The sequence below is a fragment of the Solanum stenotomum genome, chromosome 4 (assembly GCF_019186545.1).
Source record: "Solanum stenotomum isolate F172 chromosome 4, ASM1918654v1, whole genome shotgun sequence".
Classification (NCBI taxonomy): Eukaryota; Viridiplantae; Streptophyta; class Magnoliopsida; order Solanales; family Solanaceae; genus Solanum; species Solanum stenotomum.
The window spans coordinates 24,264,903-24,282,633 of record NC_064285.1 but is presented as its reverse complement, the minus strand read 5'-3'; the positions used below and the strand labels follow the sequence as shown (position 1 = coordinate 24,282,633).

Genomic DNA, 17,731 nt, shown 5'->3' with positions numbered 1-17,731 from the left:
TAATTAGATGAATTATAGCAGGAAATGATCAAACTTGAAGTGTAAATTTTTTGAATATGCTTAGAAAGAAAAACGTTTGCTGCCAAAATATTCAGGAACCGTCACCAAATAAAAAAGTACTAAAGTCCCATCCAAATATAAAGTATAAGTTCCATAAATAAATAAAAAAAGTGAAGAAAATTGAAGTCTTTAGATTTAGATTAATAAAAGAACAATCTAACATCAACAATACTCGTGGTTTCTATTTCCTCACCAATCGTGAAACATAGAAGAAACAATCTAACATCAATGATACTCGTGGTTTCTATTTCCTCATAATGGTGAAACATAGTCACAATTTATGTTTTGCCTTTGCTATAGTGAATCTTCTCAATGATTTTAGCACTTACAATTTGCACTCCCTTGTAGTTCTCTTCATTAAATATGCACATAGAAGAATCAGAAAGAGATGTACAAAAATTTTAGAAGCAATATTAAAAAAGCCACTGGGATGTTTGAACCTCGACAGTCCAAATATTGTTAACTTTCACTTTCATACTTAGCTCCAAGATCGAAGTCTTGCACACCAAACTTGTATTCCTGGAAGTACCATGTATTTAAGAAATATTGTTATGAAATAAACTATGACATCTTATTTCCTCAATTAAGTAGATATCCAAGGAAAAGGTTTAATTAGCAACTAATACCACATTAAAGAGAACGAAAATGATCTTCTCCATGAAATTATTTTTACAACAGATAGAGGAAACAATTTTAGTCTCAAGTCCATGTCATATGCTGGGCAAATTAACTTGCAACACTCTTATCTCCTTTTCATCTTGAAAGTAATCAAAATTTGTGCCAAAGGTGATTTCGTTATTCATCGACTCTTCGAATATAGAAACTGAAGTACCTTTGTAAAGGGAATGATTCTTTATTTACGATCTGCACAATGTGATATCAAACAAACACTATCATACAAAGTATTAAATAGTACCAAAGCAAATACATGCACTATTTTCTCTAATACCTTTTACCAAACAATCCTTAAATATCATCATCACAAATTACCGTCGTCAATAATAAATCATCTCTATTTATTTAGCCATCAATGTGCTCAATAGATACTTTAATCTATAATATGTGCAAAATACCTAAATTCTATCAGAACTATTCATATTTAAATACTTTTAGAGAACATATAACCAAAACAAATGTTTGTATCGAAGGAGACATCACAAGTACACCTGAATTCATTGTTCCAACTAAGAAGGAGTTGTAGTCTCAAGCTCAACCTTTTCCATTTCAAACAAACAATATATGGAGAGGGTTCAGGGTACCTTCAAAAAGTAAGTGAACCACATTCAACTAAACAAACTGAAATTAGCGAGTCATAAAGCAGAAGTTATAGTGATTTCACCTATTGCACAAATATTCCTTATTTCAGGAAAAAATTTAATAAATGAATAGTGTCGAGTCCCAATTTCAACGTTTAAGATCACTAATGGAGACAATGAAGAGATTCTATCTTGGTATAATCATAACACAAAGTTAAAGGGAACTTAGATAATGATACATTCATTATATAAGGCTAGGCACCATTCACTGTTTCTAGTTGTTATAGCCNATGCTTTTGAGATAAGTTTCCGCTGAGTTAAGAAAGCCAGGCCAAGGGTTCGCTTAGGGCCAACAATGATCTCCGAGTGCCGGTCCCGCCCAGGGTGTAGGCTCGGGGCGTGACATATTTATTTAGCCATCAATGTGCTCAATAGATACTTTAATCTATAATATGTGCAGAATACCTAAATACATTGTCTATCAAAACTATTCATATTTAAATACTTTTAGAGAACATATAACCAAAACAAATGTTTGTATCGAATGACACATCATAAGTACACCTGAATTCATTGTTCCAACTAAGAAGGAGTTGTAGTCCCAAAGCTCAAACTTTCCATTTCAAACAAACAATATATGGAGAGGGTTGAGGGTACCTTCAAAAAGCAAGTGGACCACATTCAACTAAACAAACTGAAATTAGCGAGTCATAAAGCAGAAGTTATAGTGATTTCACCTATTGCACAAATATTCCTTATTTCAGGAAAAAATTTAATAAATGAATAGTGTCGAGTCCCAATTTCAACGTTTAAGATCACTAATGGAGACAATGAAGAGATTCTATCTTGGTATAATCATAACACAAAGTTAAAGGGAACTTAGATAATGATACATTCATTATATAAGGCTAGGCACCATTCACTGTTTCTAGTTGTTATAGCCTTAGGCTGGGATTTTTCACCAGTACCAATATGTTTTCAAGTTGCACTGATTAAGAGATTATGGAAACGTTTAGTAATCTAATTAACTACACTTAGTTCCGTATTTTTTCTTGGTGAAAGCATATGTTATAGAAAGACAAATCACATTAAATGAGTGAAAAGCAAGAGTTTGAAATCAAGAGAAGAAAATGAAATAATTAGAACACATATGACAGAATGAAGGATCTTAGAATTACAATTGAATGTAACTTCCCTTGTTTTCCATATTTCATTTTTGTTTGTTCTTAAATATCACTCTAATGTTGTGAATCTTAGAGGAGAACCGTACTCAAAAGATCTCTATGATTAGTTATTCATAATTTTCACATGGAAAGATAAAAACCTGCCATCATAAACAAAGTTCAGCATTTACATCAATTATCTTATTTTATTGATTTCTAAGTATCATCATACAAACTTACCTTTACATGTACCAAAATAAGAACTTAAACACTTTAATCTTTCAAACATATTAATCCACGGGCAAACTAAGAAAATATAAATGCAACAAAAACCCTGAATAAACATAGAAAAATAAAGGTCAAATTAATATCAAAGTTCAGAAAATAAAAACAATAGAGATTTATATGGCAGTAACAAACGACCTATATCCAGTTACCTCAGACAAAAATTCTTTTTTTATACCGACGGAAGTGTTTCTCTGTAATTCACCGGTAAACATAATTTGGTATTCTAATTTTGATTTTGTGCCCCAATTACACTCCAATAGTCTCTTGCAAGGAACCACTCACCTTCAAGATACTTTCTCCAACCTGCATGAAATTTCAAAACAAAAAATACATTAAAAGTAAATTAAAACAGTACCTCAAGGGAAAAAACAAATAAACCCAAAAACTTGAAGGAAAAGGCCAGAAATGTATGATCTGAACAAAAATTATCTCAAAGTCGTCAAATGTGAAATTTCACCACCAAATTGTCTCATATCATCCTTCTCGACACACTCCTGAACCTGAATCGTGGAGAATAAGAGAGAGACAGAGATTGGGACAGCATAAGAATATAAGCATTGCAAATATTTTCTGCCGATCAATAATGAGTGTGCTTCTCTATCTACCCTTCACTTAAATACCCAGCTTTTATCGACAATAGGGTCTAAAGTCATGACGCGCACTTAACTCACACATCACATATGTTGCGCTCTTTTGCAACTACACCAAAGTGCTAGGGGTAACTTCGAGACATTAACTGAGCCAATAAAAATAGAAACAAAGAATTAACTTAAAAAAATAGGACAAACTTGATTTGTTTGCTTGGGAATACACAGACATAATACAATGCAATAACCATTTCAAATGCAAAACCCATAGAATATAACTTTTTATTACTCTGTAGATAAAATGATCACATGAGGCCATAAAAAATAGCTCTTTGTGCTGTAAATTAAAGGGCAAAGTGAACTTCTAAGCCCTCCCATTACCATACCAAAGGTAAAGGGTATAATATCCATGTTTCCACAAGAAAAACGATCAAACTTTCACCCGTCTAGCTCTAGGCCATCTCATGGCACGCAACGACATGTTAATCTAGAACAACAATGTCATGTCATCTTATACAGAACAATATCGCATTCGCTACACGTAACTATATGTCCATTCATTGCCGAAGAGTAGATCTCATATTCCTATCCTGATAAAAAGCAAACTAAGGTCCAGTTGCAAAATATTTCTTGAATTTATAATTCAACTGCTACTATTACACCCCAATCTTCTCACAAGCAAGTTCAAGGTTAACTACATAGATGCTCACTGCCCAAATTGCTCCAATTAAGCATGTCTGCTACTTGAACTTACAAAGTAATCCACATCAGAACAGGTTTAGGAATTAAGTTGCTAAGCACCCAAACCACAAAAACACGTTTCAAACTCACTTAGCATGAAAATGCCTCTGGTAAAAAACTGAACTTCACTAAAAATTCATTTCAAACTTCAAATAATATCCAAGTTGTGTAGCATCTCCAATAGGAACTTCAAACAAGTTATCATTGTGGCATGGAAGCAAATTTAAATTGCCATCTAAAATGGACCGTACGGTATCAGCATAAAGCATGTTGATGCACCAAGTTTTTTTTTTTTGGTTCAAACAACCTAAGCAATGTGTGCATTTCGAAAATGATCAAACAACGATCAATTTAACTTTTAATTGGACAAACAATCTAGTCCAAAGCGGCTAAAGATTGGCACATGATATAAACACTAAAATGAATAACATAAATAACACTATAATTTAAATAACTCATGAGCGAGTTTCCAAAAGACGCTTAGCTCAAATAAAATATATTTTCACAAATATATAAATGCAGACAATTCAAAGCAAAGTACTATATAAAGAGGAATGACAAAAGATACGAATAATAAGAAGCATAAATCCATATATAGCCAAAATTGGATACCAAAATTTGAATTAGGTGAGATTAGAACAAAATCAAAACTCAAATGTTAATGAAATTTTCAAACTAAAACTTAAACAACATAAGCTTAAAGAATACGATAAGCATATATATACAGTTGAGAACTGCGGAATGTGCTTCTACTTCAATCTATGTCTCATCTTTCGGCGCTTCCTCTTCAACCTCAGCATACGCTTTTCTTGCGCCGTAAGAAAAAAAAATGACGAAATTGAGCATAAAAGACTTACGGAATGAGTGAAAATGGACAAATACGGTGCTACAAAATTCATGTTATCTTAGCTCTGACTCTGAATTATATTGGTGATGATCGGAAATTATTTCTAATCCTCCAAAAAATTACCATAGAGATCAATTATTTTTGCTTTCCTGATAAAATATGGTACACTTTTTTCAATGAAGAATAAAGTTGTACATGTGTGAGTAATGATAGAGTATTAAATGTGTTTCTAAGGAAATAACCCTGTAGCAATTTACCCCCAAATCCATCAACTTTAAGAACAATTTGATTTGCTTTCGATACATTTATAAAGTACCATGCATGTTTATCCCTTTCTTGTAATTTCTCTATTGCGATTTTTGAAGAATGTATCAGAAAATCAGGATAAAATCATTTGAATGCATATAGAATAATCGAAAACCCACCCAAAAAAACAACTTAATAGTACAAATAAATTAACAGATATCCAAAAGACAAAGATATATATAGCTTGAAGATGGTGGCATATTATTCAAGAATGATACCAATTTTGATTGAAACTCGCGGCTATCTTTGACCAACGGAGACTCCAGGATGACCGTTATTGTCGATTATAGTTTTAGCGACGCTTTGATCGATTAAATTTTGAACACCAACCTTATTTTTCTATTTTGAACAAAGCCGTGAAAGGCGAAACAATGTTGTGGACATTACTGTCTGTTCCAATGTGAAGACTGAAAGAAGGAAAAAATGGGTTTGGAAGATAATAGAAATTAATGGACCGATCCACATGTCACTGAAAGAGGAGAGGGTTTGATTACGGGTAGTGTAAACAATAGTCCAAGTAAAAGTACTACTCACATTACATTTTCTACAATTTGCAGTGCTGTGTATACAGAAAGTAAAGTAAAGTAGACTTTTTTTAGCTTGTTGGTGTGTTAGTACTTTCCCTTATTGGCTTATATATAAGGGTTACAATTTAGGTTGCTTTTGGTATAACTCTTTTATGCTGTGTTGGTACACCATAAGTGCCATTTCTAAATAAGAGTAAAGTAATACATGAATAAATAAAATCTAATTAGGAACTTGAAATTACAAAATTCTACAATAAACTAGTCAAAAAGCAGAAAATGCATAATAAAAGAACTGGAAACAAAATACCCAACAAATTGTGACTATCAAAAATGTAAACATGCGAAAGAAAAAAGATAGAAGTGAGAAGAATAAGAAGGGCAACACCAATTTTCAAGCATCCATGAGTAGTTCAAACCAATTTAGGAACAGGAAGAAGTAAATCCTACAATAACACATTCAGAAAACAGAAAATTTAATAAAAAAGACCCCAAGAAGCGGAAACAAATACCCATTAGGAATTGAAGGATAAAAGTAGGTATTTTACGATTATTATAGAATAAACATAAATCTTTGGAAAGAAAAAATAGATGCAGAAAAGGGGCAAATACTCAGCAGTTTGAAGCTTGAAAGAGAGAGGAATGGAGAATATGTTTGAATGAAAAGGGAGAGTCGGAGTGCTACTTTCAGTTCTTTCCACGTGGGTATAAAGTGACTATAGCCAATAAAATTGGGCCAGACAAAGCTAAAATTTAAAGGCTGCTAGTACAATACTTGAAGACGCTTTCCACGTGTTTTATGGCCAATCAAAGTGGGACTGTACGCATTTGATTGGTTTTAGTTCATCTGTTTGGTGGGCCTCAATGTACAATTTGTATAGCTTTAAGTCCAGCTCTTTAGTGCAGTGTTCGTCCTCCCAAACGCCCATTTCTAAATAGGAGTAATATATCTTCTATACTACCTTAAAAACATGAACTCCCTAGCATGAATGTTAAATTACTATAATACCCCAACTTAAAACACCCAATTTATTATATATTCTATATTTAATATTTATTTTTATATTTTATACTACCTTAAAAGCATGAACTCTCCAACATGAATGTTAAATTACTATAATACTCCCAACTTAAAACACCCAATTTATTATATATTCTATATTTAATATTATATTTATATACACTATATTATATTAAAAGCAGACATCTTTTCTCATTGATGGGTAGTGACTTTTCCGAAAGGTTGTGACTTTTTCGATGAGTTATGACATTTCCAAAAAGTTGTGATTTTTCTGAAAGGTTGTGACTTATCTGAAAAGACACGATAAGCATCTTTTCATACCATCCTTTGTTGTCTATAAATAGAGGGGATTTCTCACACTTTTAAACTACGAATTTTGTAAGTTTTCTATTCTACTACTTATAATAAGGAAGATTGGGAGAGTTGTTCGATTATGCAATTACAATATTTTTTTGTGGGCAAATTAGATGGATCAATAAAAATTGATGTAACAAGGAGAATGAAATAACTCAACCTCAAACGAGAAGAGTATCGTGATAATTAATATGCACTCATTTTCATAGCCATAAAATATATTTTTGCAGCAACTCTTACATGACAAGAAGTTTAATGATTTTCGATTGCACAAACTACAACTTCGTGTTCAGAATCTGAAAAGTCTCAAACTATTAGAGAAAAAATATTTGATCAAAAACTTGTTTGAAGAATCCAAACTATATTTAATAAGTACTCTTTCGTTTTCAATTTATTTGTTGTACTTTTATTTTTATTCAATTTAATATATAATGTTCTTTTTTCTTGGGGGTGAGGACGCATCTTTAAGACCACAAAGTTAAAAGACATTTTTATATATCCTACATATGATCCTTAAATTAAAAGTCTTCTTATTTTTAAAAATTTCATATCAAATTAAAATTAGACCAATCTATATCTATCTTTTTTTTTTATCTATCTACCTTAAAAGGATAAACTAATAACTTAAATGTTAAATAATTATAATACCCCCAACTTAAAACACCAAATGTAGTATATCTTCTATATTTTATATTGTATTATATTTATTTATGTGTATTATATTATATTATATTAAAGGCATGCAACTTTTTATGTTGAAGGGTTGTGACATTTTCGAAGAGTTATAACTTTTCTGATGAGTTGTGACTGTTTTGAAGGGTTGTGACTTTTCGAAAGGGTTGCAACTCCGAAGAGTTGTGACTTTTTCGAAGGGTTGTGACTTTTCCGAAGAGTTATGACTTTTCCGATGAGTTTTGACTTTCTAAAGGGTAGACTTTTCTAAAGGGTTGTGACTTCTTTTTTAGAAGGCACCACAAGCAGCTTTTCGTACACTACCCTTTGTTGGCTGTAAAAAGAGGGGCTTCATCAAAATTTTAAACTACATTTTAAAAAAATATAATAATTATTATTATTCTTCTTAAAATATTCAATTTAGTATATTTTCTATATTTCTATGATAAGAAATAATATGCACATACTAATACTACACATTTTTAACTATAAATGGAGGGATTTTCTCACATTTTTAAACTATGGTTTTTTATGTTTTCTATTCTTCTCTTCTTAAAACCTCAAGTTTGATTTACAAACGTTGACAATCTCAAAGTTCAGTAAAATTAGAACATTTCATAATATGAATGTAAAATTAATCTAATACTCGGGCTAAAACATCCAATTTAGTATATCTTCTATATTTTTTATCAATATTTATTTATATTATATTATATTAAAAGTAAAAACACCTACAAAACAATAATAACAAAGTAATGCACTATGGGGAAGGGAGTAGAAAGTTTATTTAAGAGGTGTAACTAAGAGATTTTAAGAGTGACTAATTTTTTATTTAGCAATATTCATATTATTTTTAAAAATAATGTCGTACATGATTTGATTTGATTTTCACGTGCAACGCATGTGCGTCAAAACTAAATATATATATATATATATATATATATTATTGTTCTCTTCGTACATGCATATATAATTATTTTGATATTCTTGAACTAATTATTCACATAATGCATATTCTAATTTATAATCATTTCTTGTTATTTTTCAATATCAGATTCTAATTAGCTAAGTTAATTAATGATGGAAAAAGAGATAGTGAGTTTAAATTCAATACTCCCTCTCCCTCTGTCCCTAATTACTTATCCACTTTTGAATCGATACACCTATTAATAAAACAATTATTGAACTAATTATTCAATAATTAATTGTTCTCTTCGTACATGCATATATAGTTATTTTGATATTCTTGAACTAATTATTCACATAATGCATATTCTAATTTATAATCATTTCTTGTTATTTTTCAATATCAGATTCTAATTAGCTAAGTTAATTAATGATGGAAAAAGAGATAGTGAGTTTAAATTCAATACTCCCTCTCCCTCTGTCCCTGATTACTTATCCACTTTTGAATCGATACACCTATTAAGAAAACAATTATTGACATAGTGAGTTACCATTTTACCCCTATTAATTATGAAGTTGATGAATTAAAACCTTGAGGTTTTCAAGAAGTTCTACATTTTTCAAAATAATTAATTGAGGGTATATTAGGTAAATAAAAATTGTTCTTTCTTGATTTGTAAAAATGGACAAATAATTAGGGATAACTAAAAAATGAAAAGTGAACAAGTAATAAGGAACAGAGAAAGTAGTAAGTTATCATATTAAGTTTTTACCCCTGCTAGAATTTATCGAATTCAATATAATTAGATTCTCATAATGGAAACTTAGATAACTTTTTCCTTTTTATTGTTTTGTTTTTACACCAGCATAGAATTTTAGGCCTCTGTTTGTATACTGATCTCTTCCCTAAATCTTGAGAAGCTAAAAAGTTGTAAAATAATGTAGACCAAATTCTATTAAGTTTAACGATTAATATATATTAGAAGTACAGTCTAAAAATAAATGATTATGTCATTTGTTAGTTTACATTGAGAGGCTAAAAAGTTGTAAAATAATGTAGACCAAATTCTTCTGATGGTATATGAATAGTTTTTTCTCCATTAGTGTACTTTAATGATGACTTAGAATTCTAAGAAATGTGTAGGATTAAATGTTTTGAGAGTAGAAAGAAAGCACACTTCCTACGTTACAAAATTTTGTAAGTTTCTGGATGAATTATACATAATTAAAACATTGATAGGGTGAATGGGACTTAATAAATCTTATTAAAATTTTAATGTAATACTCCCTCTGTGGGTTGTAGAATAGTTATTACTCAAAGATGGATGAGATCATGAAGAGGAGGTACACAAAAAATAAGGTCATCATTCGTAGACCGGGTGCTATAGTTTATCGAGGTCAGCGACCTTATTTTCTTCTTTTCCAATTCAAAATCTTCTTTTTCCAATTATCTTTTAAACATGTTTTATAATTTGATTAGTCGTTAATAGCTTTCTATTTTGTAAAATTTAATTATAATATGTAGGTGATTGAATAAAAACGAATTTGAGAAAAAGGAAAGTGACTGCTCCCTTCTATATACTAAAATGACTGTTCATGAAAAACAAACATACAATCTTAGTAGATTGGTTTCAATGGAAGAAAAAGAAGATCTCTTACACATTTTTTTTGTCTACTATATTTTTAAAAGATAATAAATTTTTTGATGTTTTCTTATTTTTTCTGTTCTTGCCAGATTAGTGCATGCTAAACTCATGATATCAATGGAGGTGGATTCAAGAGAGGGTTTTTTTAGGTACACAATATTAAGTAATTTACATAGATTTTGTAGTTTTTGTTGGCTTTTTAGATTTAATTTTGTTATTGTTTGTTTTATCCTTTTCACCCCAAGTCCCTAATATATATTGCAAAGATGCACACTATATATATTTTTACATCGTATCATTTTATTCTGATATTATTTTATTATTTGAAAGGAAATTCTCTTGCAATCTATGAATTACCTTTAGGCTTTAATGTACAATATTTTATGTTAATTCTTTAGAAATACAATAATAACTTAAATTTATGAATAAATGTGACTGCATGTTTGGAGTTACAAGCCTTAAAAGGAAAAAAAGTATATTCAAGGTTTTAATATGTATGTATATACTACTAGATAAATAGAATGTCTTAAACTAAAGTAATGAAAAATTACATAGATTCTATGAAATTGAATGACCACGTAAAGTTTTAAGACATTATATATTTACTCTTCAATCAAATTCCTTCTTTTGGGATGTATGCTCCAAATTGTGAGGGTATTTTTCATTAAAGGCAGTGATAATAAAAAATTGTATGACACCTCCAAAGAGAAAATTAAGAAGACAATTGAACAACTATAACAATGAGAGTCAAAGCCAAAACTACAATAAGACATTAGAGGAAAAGCCAAAAATTATACTAAGTCATTTGAGGTCTTTTGGAACACAAAATCTCTTCCTTTATTGAAACATCTATCTATATATAATAGGAGAGGAAAAAACACCTACGTGTCAACACCACAAAAATCATATTTTTAAATAATTAATATAAAATTAGAATAATTAAATATATATTTCTATCTATATATAATAGGAGAGGAAAAAACACCTACGTGTCAGCACCACAAAAATCATATTTTTAAATAATTAATATAAAATTAGAATAATTAAATATATATTATTTTAAAACAATTTTAAAAATTAGTTTCAGGTAACTAAAAACTGTTTTTATTCTTTATTTAAAAAATATATATTTAAAAGTTAAATAACCAAAAAGAGAAACGGTTGATTCTGTAAGGGAATTGGGGTAGCTTTTTTTTTTTTCATTTTTTAAATTCACTAAATTCTATCCAGATAACATGCCCAATGTAATAAAATAAAGAAAATACTTTCAATCCAAAATAAATAATCTAATAAAAATAAAAATTTAAAAACTGATTATCAATAAAAAAAAAACTGTGGGTTTTCGTAGGGTGAATTGGTAGTATTATTTTTATTAAATCTATCCGGATAACATGCCTATAGTAGAAAGAGGAAACTTTCGATTCAAAATAAAATAAAAAACAATTAAATTACTAATAAAAAATAACAAATAAATAATCTAATAAAAATAAAAATTTAAAAACTGATTGTCAATAAAAAAATAAAATAAAAACTGTGGGTTTTCGTAGGGGAAATGGGTAGTATTATTTTTATTAAATCTATCCGGATAACATCTATCTATATATAATAGGAGAGGTGAAGGCTCTTACGTGTCAGCACCACAAAAAATCGATTTTTAAAATAATTAAAATTAATTAAATGTAGAATGATTAATAATAAATTACTAATATATTTTTTTTTTAAAATTTAAATATGGTGATTTAACGTGTGTGTGATTTCCTTTTTCTGTGGGAAGTTAACTCATTTTTAATTTAAATAATATTAATATTAATAATAAGAAAAAAAACTAACAATAAAAAAAAAAAAAAAAAAGAACTACCCACGTTCTTTGGGAAAATAGCATATATATATATATATATATATATATATATATATATATATATTAGGAGATGTGACAGTGCTTACGTGTCAACGCCATAATTATTCTTCAATTTTTAATCGAAAAGTCATTTAATTAAATCTTTTAAATGAATGGAATTTTTAAAATGAAAATTTTAAAGCGGTTATAAAACTTTTTACGTGAACTAAACAAAGGATAAACCAATTGATATCCCTTTAATGTTTTTGTTTAGTTAAATTAATTATTATTTAAATTAAATATTATGAAATTGTGTTTTGCAAAAAAAAAAAAAAAAACCATGATGCATTTTAAATTCTGCTAAAACAAAATAAGCATTACAATTAGAATTTATGAATTATTAAATTTATTAATTTTAAAATAAAATAAAATAAAAATTGCAATCACTAAAAAAATTGTGTTTTAGCGTGTTTATTGGCTGGCTCCTTTTTTAAAAAAAAAAAACAAATTTGAAAGTTGGATTTGAATTATTCTTATTGGTTGAGATAAATTTAATTATTTAAAAATTCTATAACTGAAAGTTACTGGGTGGTAATGTTAGTAACCGCAAACATCTATCTATCTATAAAATAATAAAAGCATTAACAACTTTTTGGTTCATTCGGATAGATACTTTTTGTGAATGCTTCAAAATTTCAAATTGAGAAAACTACTAATTATAGTAACTTCATCAACAAAATTTCAATGAAAAAGCCAAAAAAATATTTTATTCTATTGCCAAAGTTTTTCACTATATACATCAATCTCAATAACACATATTACAATTATACACGAAATTTGTTGGATTTTTTAAAGTGGCTATAAAACTATGAAGAAGGAGATCGAAGAAAAGGGTTGTAAGAGGTTGGGAGTTTATGACCTTTATTCAGTAAATTAGATCAACATTTTGCATTTGAAACTCTTCTAATTGCAATTATGAGGGAAAAAATATGGATGGTGATAATGAACTTCTAGATGACTCTAGATTCTACCAGCGATTGTTGGATGTGTTCTTAATTTGAGGCAGTATATCATGCATTATCTGGTAAGATTTTCAACCTCTTCCACCCTCTTCACATGAGTTTTGCCTGCATGCTATCTTCACATGAGTGTCAAATCTATTGTTTTCATTCCATGTATGCAGCATGCAAAAGTTTCTAAAGATTACAGTTATAGATGAGCTTTTCTCATAATAGTATTAGTATGCTTATAGGTCTTCTGTTTGTCTGCGAATGCACTTAAAATAAGTCCATTCAAAAAGTCACTTTACTCGATCCTTTTATAAGGATGAACAAAAAAACTCAGATATGAACATATTAAATGTCGAGATAAATATATCAATATTATTTTTAATATGTATAAGGAAAAACATATATGTAGGGATAATCAGAAGCAAGATTTTTTTTATGAATTTAGTGATTAACTTTTGAATTTAGGTGAGAATTTTAAAATTTGCTAATGAAATAACTTGATTTGCTAATAGTAATTAACTACGTGATTGTGTATGCATTAAATATATATTGATTAATAAATATCTATATCTATATATATATAATAGGAGAGGTGATAGCGCCTACGTGTCAACACCACAATTAATCTCTAATTTTAACTTTTAAATCTATCAATTAATTAAATAGAATAAATATGTAATGACTTGAAAAGTTGACTTTGGTCAACCTTATTGGAAGTCGTGCTCAGATGAAAATTCTGACAGCTAGGTTAGCTTCGGAAGATCGATTTTGGTCTAGAACGACCCTTTGTTCACTTCCCGAGGCTTTAGATGGCAGTTGTGGAATCTGGCTCAAATGATATTGGGTGTGGGACCCACTTTTCATCGAAGCGAGCTCCAAATGGAAATTCCGCCTTCACAGTTGAGTCCAAAATATCATTTCCAATCAGATTCCATATAAGGTTTGTATTTTTCCGACTCCGAACGAGTTCGAAACATCGAAATTTAAGTTTGAAGGGTTGTAGAATTTTGACGCGGCGGTGACGTGGCAGAGCCATGTGACGCCACGTGGCAGAGGAGTGAATTCTGGAAATTTCCAGAATTTAGGACGAAATTCGTCCATATTTTTTTCCTTCAACTTCAACTTGAGATTGCTCCTTCATTTTGAATCCAAATTAAGTGATTCAAAAGGCAAACTTCAAGAGAATTTCGAGGGGAATCTAGCGGTGGTCTCAGAAACGCGAGGGGAGGCTTCATTTGAGGTAAGAAATCGATTTTTAGCCACTGCCAGGGTGATTTCCGGATGGTTTTTTTGTTGAATTTTGAAATGTGAGATCTTGATCATCGTAAGTCCGTTTTGAGTCATTCTTGAGGCTAACTTGTAGAGTTTTTCGCAAGGATCGTCGTGGTATAATCTGTTTGGGTTGAAAGGGTCTCGTTTTTCTGGAAATTGGTGATCAAGGGGTTGTCCATTTTAATTGTTGTGGCTGATTTGCGGTGTTTTAGGCATCTGTTTGTGCTAAAATTTTGGGGTATTAGTTTAGTAAGGTATTTGGGACGTTTCCACGGAGTCAATTTTGAGATTCTAATTGTGGGCCTCACAATCCCGTTTTAGACCCGATTTTGGGTCCGTCTCCGAAAAATATAATTTTAGTGTCAATATATTCGTAATGACGAGGTGATTAACCTTTTGTTAGTGGGGAAGCATTTGGAGACCGTTCGGAGAGGAAAAGATCCGGTACCGTGAGTTGGAGCACGCGTGATCGGCTTTCAGGTAGGCTATGGCTTTCTCTCGTGAGATTGAGCATGTTTAGGCAATTGTTTATTGATTTGCTTGAGTATGGAGGGGTTCGGGTGTCGAGCATGCTAAATTTCTATAATTCCTGCCTTAGACCTTATTTCGGGAAAGTGTTGGATTATGACAGCATGTCTCTTGATATTATTGAATATCCATATCTGGTGGTGTATATGATAATATTGATTTGAAGTATGTTTGGCCTTAGTCTAGGCTTAGACTAGTGTTGCCATAGACTTGCGAGATTTCGGATGTCGTTGGGCAGTAGAACTTTTTCCGACGTCGTTTCGGACGGTTAGCTCCTTGTAGACTGATATAGCAGACTTGAGTCTGATAGTCGGTAACTCAGCTTATGACCTTGTATCCATAATGCCCTGCTTTTATATCGGCTACAAATACCCGGTTAAAGTCCGTGGTCTAGCTTACTCATTATTGGATACTTCCTCGGCGATTTGGGGTATATGAGGGTCGGACTAAAAGGATTATTTATGGTAATCGGTTTGGTGATATTTCCCGCGACGGATGGTTGGATATTGATTCTTAGCTACAGTACCCGGTTAGAGTCCGTGGTCCAGCTTACTTATTCCAGGTTTAGCTACAGTACCCGGTTCGAGTCCGTGGTCCAGCTTACCTGTGATCTGGTTTCAGCTACAGTACCCGGTTAGAGTCCGTGGTCCAGCTCATTTATGTCCAGGCTTAGCTACAGTACCCGGTTCGAGTCCGTGGTCCAGCTTACCTGTGATCTGGTTTCAGCTACAGTACCCGGTTAGAGTCCGTGGTCCAGCTCATTTATGTCCAGGCTTAGCTACAGTACCCGGTTCGAGTCCGTGGTCCAGCTTACCTGTGATCTGGTTTCAGCTACAGTACCCGGTTAGAGTCCGTGGTCCAGCTCATTTATGTCCAGGCTTAGCTACAGTACCCGGTTCGAGTCCGTGGTCCAGCTTACCTGTGATCTGGTTTCAGCTACAGTACCCGGTTAGAGTCCGTGGTCCAGCTCATTTATGTCCAGGCTTAGCTACAGTACCCGGTTCGAGTCCGTGGTCCAGCTTACCTGTGATCTGGTTTCAGCTACAGTACCCGGTTAGAGTCCGTGGTCCAGCTCATTTATGTCCAGGCTTAGCTACAGTACCCGGTTCGAGTCCGTGGTCCAGCTTACCTGTGATCTGGTTTCAGCTACAGTACCCGGTTAGAGTCCGTGGTCCAGCTCATTTATGTCCAGGCTTAGCTACAGTACCCGGTTCGAGTCCGTGGTCCAGCTTACCTGTGATCTGATTTCAGCTACAGTACCCGGTTAGAGTCCGTGGTCCAGCTCATTTATGTCCAGGCTTAGCTACAGTACCCGGTTCGAGTCCGTGGTCCAGCTTACCTGTGATCTGATTTTGGCTACAGCACCCGGTTCGAGTCCGTGGTCCAGCCCACCCGTGCCCGACCTTTGGCTACAGCACCCGGTTCGAGTCCGTGGTCCAGCCCATATAGGTTGACTCATTAGCTATAGTACCCGGTTCGAGTCCGTGGTCCAGCTTGCACGTGGTGTATTCCCAATTCCTCACTAAAGCTTCAGTTTAGTCTTGATTACTCTCATCTGCAGGTTGAGGTTTTGGAGGTTGGAGAGATTCCGGTTAAAGTCCGGGACGTAATGAGATCTTGGAATATGATTGGGAATGGTTCAGTTACAAGTCCGGAAATTGGTAATATTGTGATAGACCTTCTAGCTCCATTATTTTACTTCAACTGTCAGTCCATCTGCCGGGCTTATGGGGGTCCGTGCAGGTGGTTTCTTTTATTGTGCACGAGCGTACCCGTCGGGTTTATGGGAGCCCGGCGGAGTTAGTTAGATTGCTTGTCTTTGTTGCCTGTACGCTCGTGTACATACCCCCCATTTACTACTCTTTGCACTTGATGTGACCCTTTATTTGCATTTCAGTTTACTTTTGCTTATCTTGCTCAGTCGGCCGATGATGCCTACTGGGTACCTGTTGTTTTGGTACTCATGCTACGCTCTGCATCTATTTTGTGATGCAGGTCCGAGTACTAGTAGTCAGCGTTGATCGAGCTTGGAGTAGACTTATCCGGAGACGGGGGTGAGCACACGGCGTTCTGTACTATTTCGGTCTCCATCTGTATATATAGACTTGTCTTCTTCCCTTCGAGACAGTCCAGTCTCTGTTGTCCAGTTTTGGGACTTGTACTCATTTTGNTAGTAGCTCTGTACTAGTGACTTCCAGGTTCTGGGAGGGATCTTTATTTGTATATATGTTTTTGGTTTGCTTCCGCCTGTTTATATTGTTATTTGCCTACTCTTGTTTAATTTCTACCCTCAGACCCATTACTTGTGGTTCCGGGTTACGGGTTGACTTACCTGCTGGTGGGTTATAGTAGGTGCCATCATGACTTGATAAATCGGGTCGTGACAAAATAGAATTAGGTCAATATTTTAATCAAATAAAAAAAGTTACTGTTTTAAACGATCAGTTAAAGTTTTTTTACCCCAATTGAAATTGTTAGTTTTTCTAAATTTAAAAAACGTTTCAGTTTCTTTAAAAGACATGTTATAGTCTTTCATTTTCAGTTTTCAAAAAAAAAACAATTAAATATATAATTATGTTATAATATTAATAAAAATAATCTAAATCTATATATTCTATATATATGGGAGGTGATAGCGCTTACATGTCAACACCACATTTAATCTCTAATTTTAACTTTTAAATTATCAATTAATTAAATAGAATTAATTCAA

General features: G+C 32.1%; 1 long non-coding RNA gene across 3 annotated transcripts; it reads right to left on the bottom strand.

The window, feature by feature from the left end:
- Positions 1-563: 563 nt before the first annotated feature.
- On the bottom strand, positions 564-5,540 carry LOC125861899 (uncharacterized). Of its 3 annotated transcripts, XR_007445999.1 has the most exons (5): positions 5,467-5,540; positions 4,821-4,898; positions 2,917-3,070; positions 1,227-1,319; positions 564-579 (listed from the first exon to the last, which is right to left on the bottom strand). It is a non-coding gene; the product is annotated as an uncharacterized LOC125861899 (long non-coding RNA). The 3 variants fall into 3 exon arrangements; XR_007445997.1 differs by lacking the exon at positions 564-579 and having other exon boundaries at positions 1,148-1,319; positions 5,467-5,539; XR_007445998.1 differs by lacking the exon at positions 564-579 and having other exon boundaries at positions 1,148-1,319; positions 4,821-4,903; positions 5,467-5,527.
- Between the last annotated feature and the right edge of the window lie 12,191 nt (positions 5,541-17,731).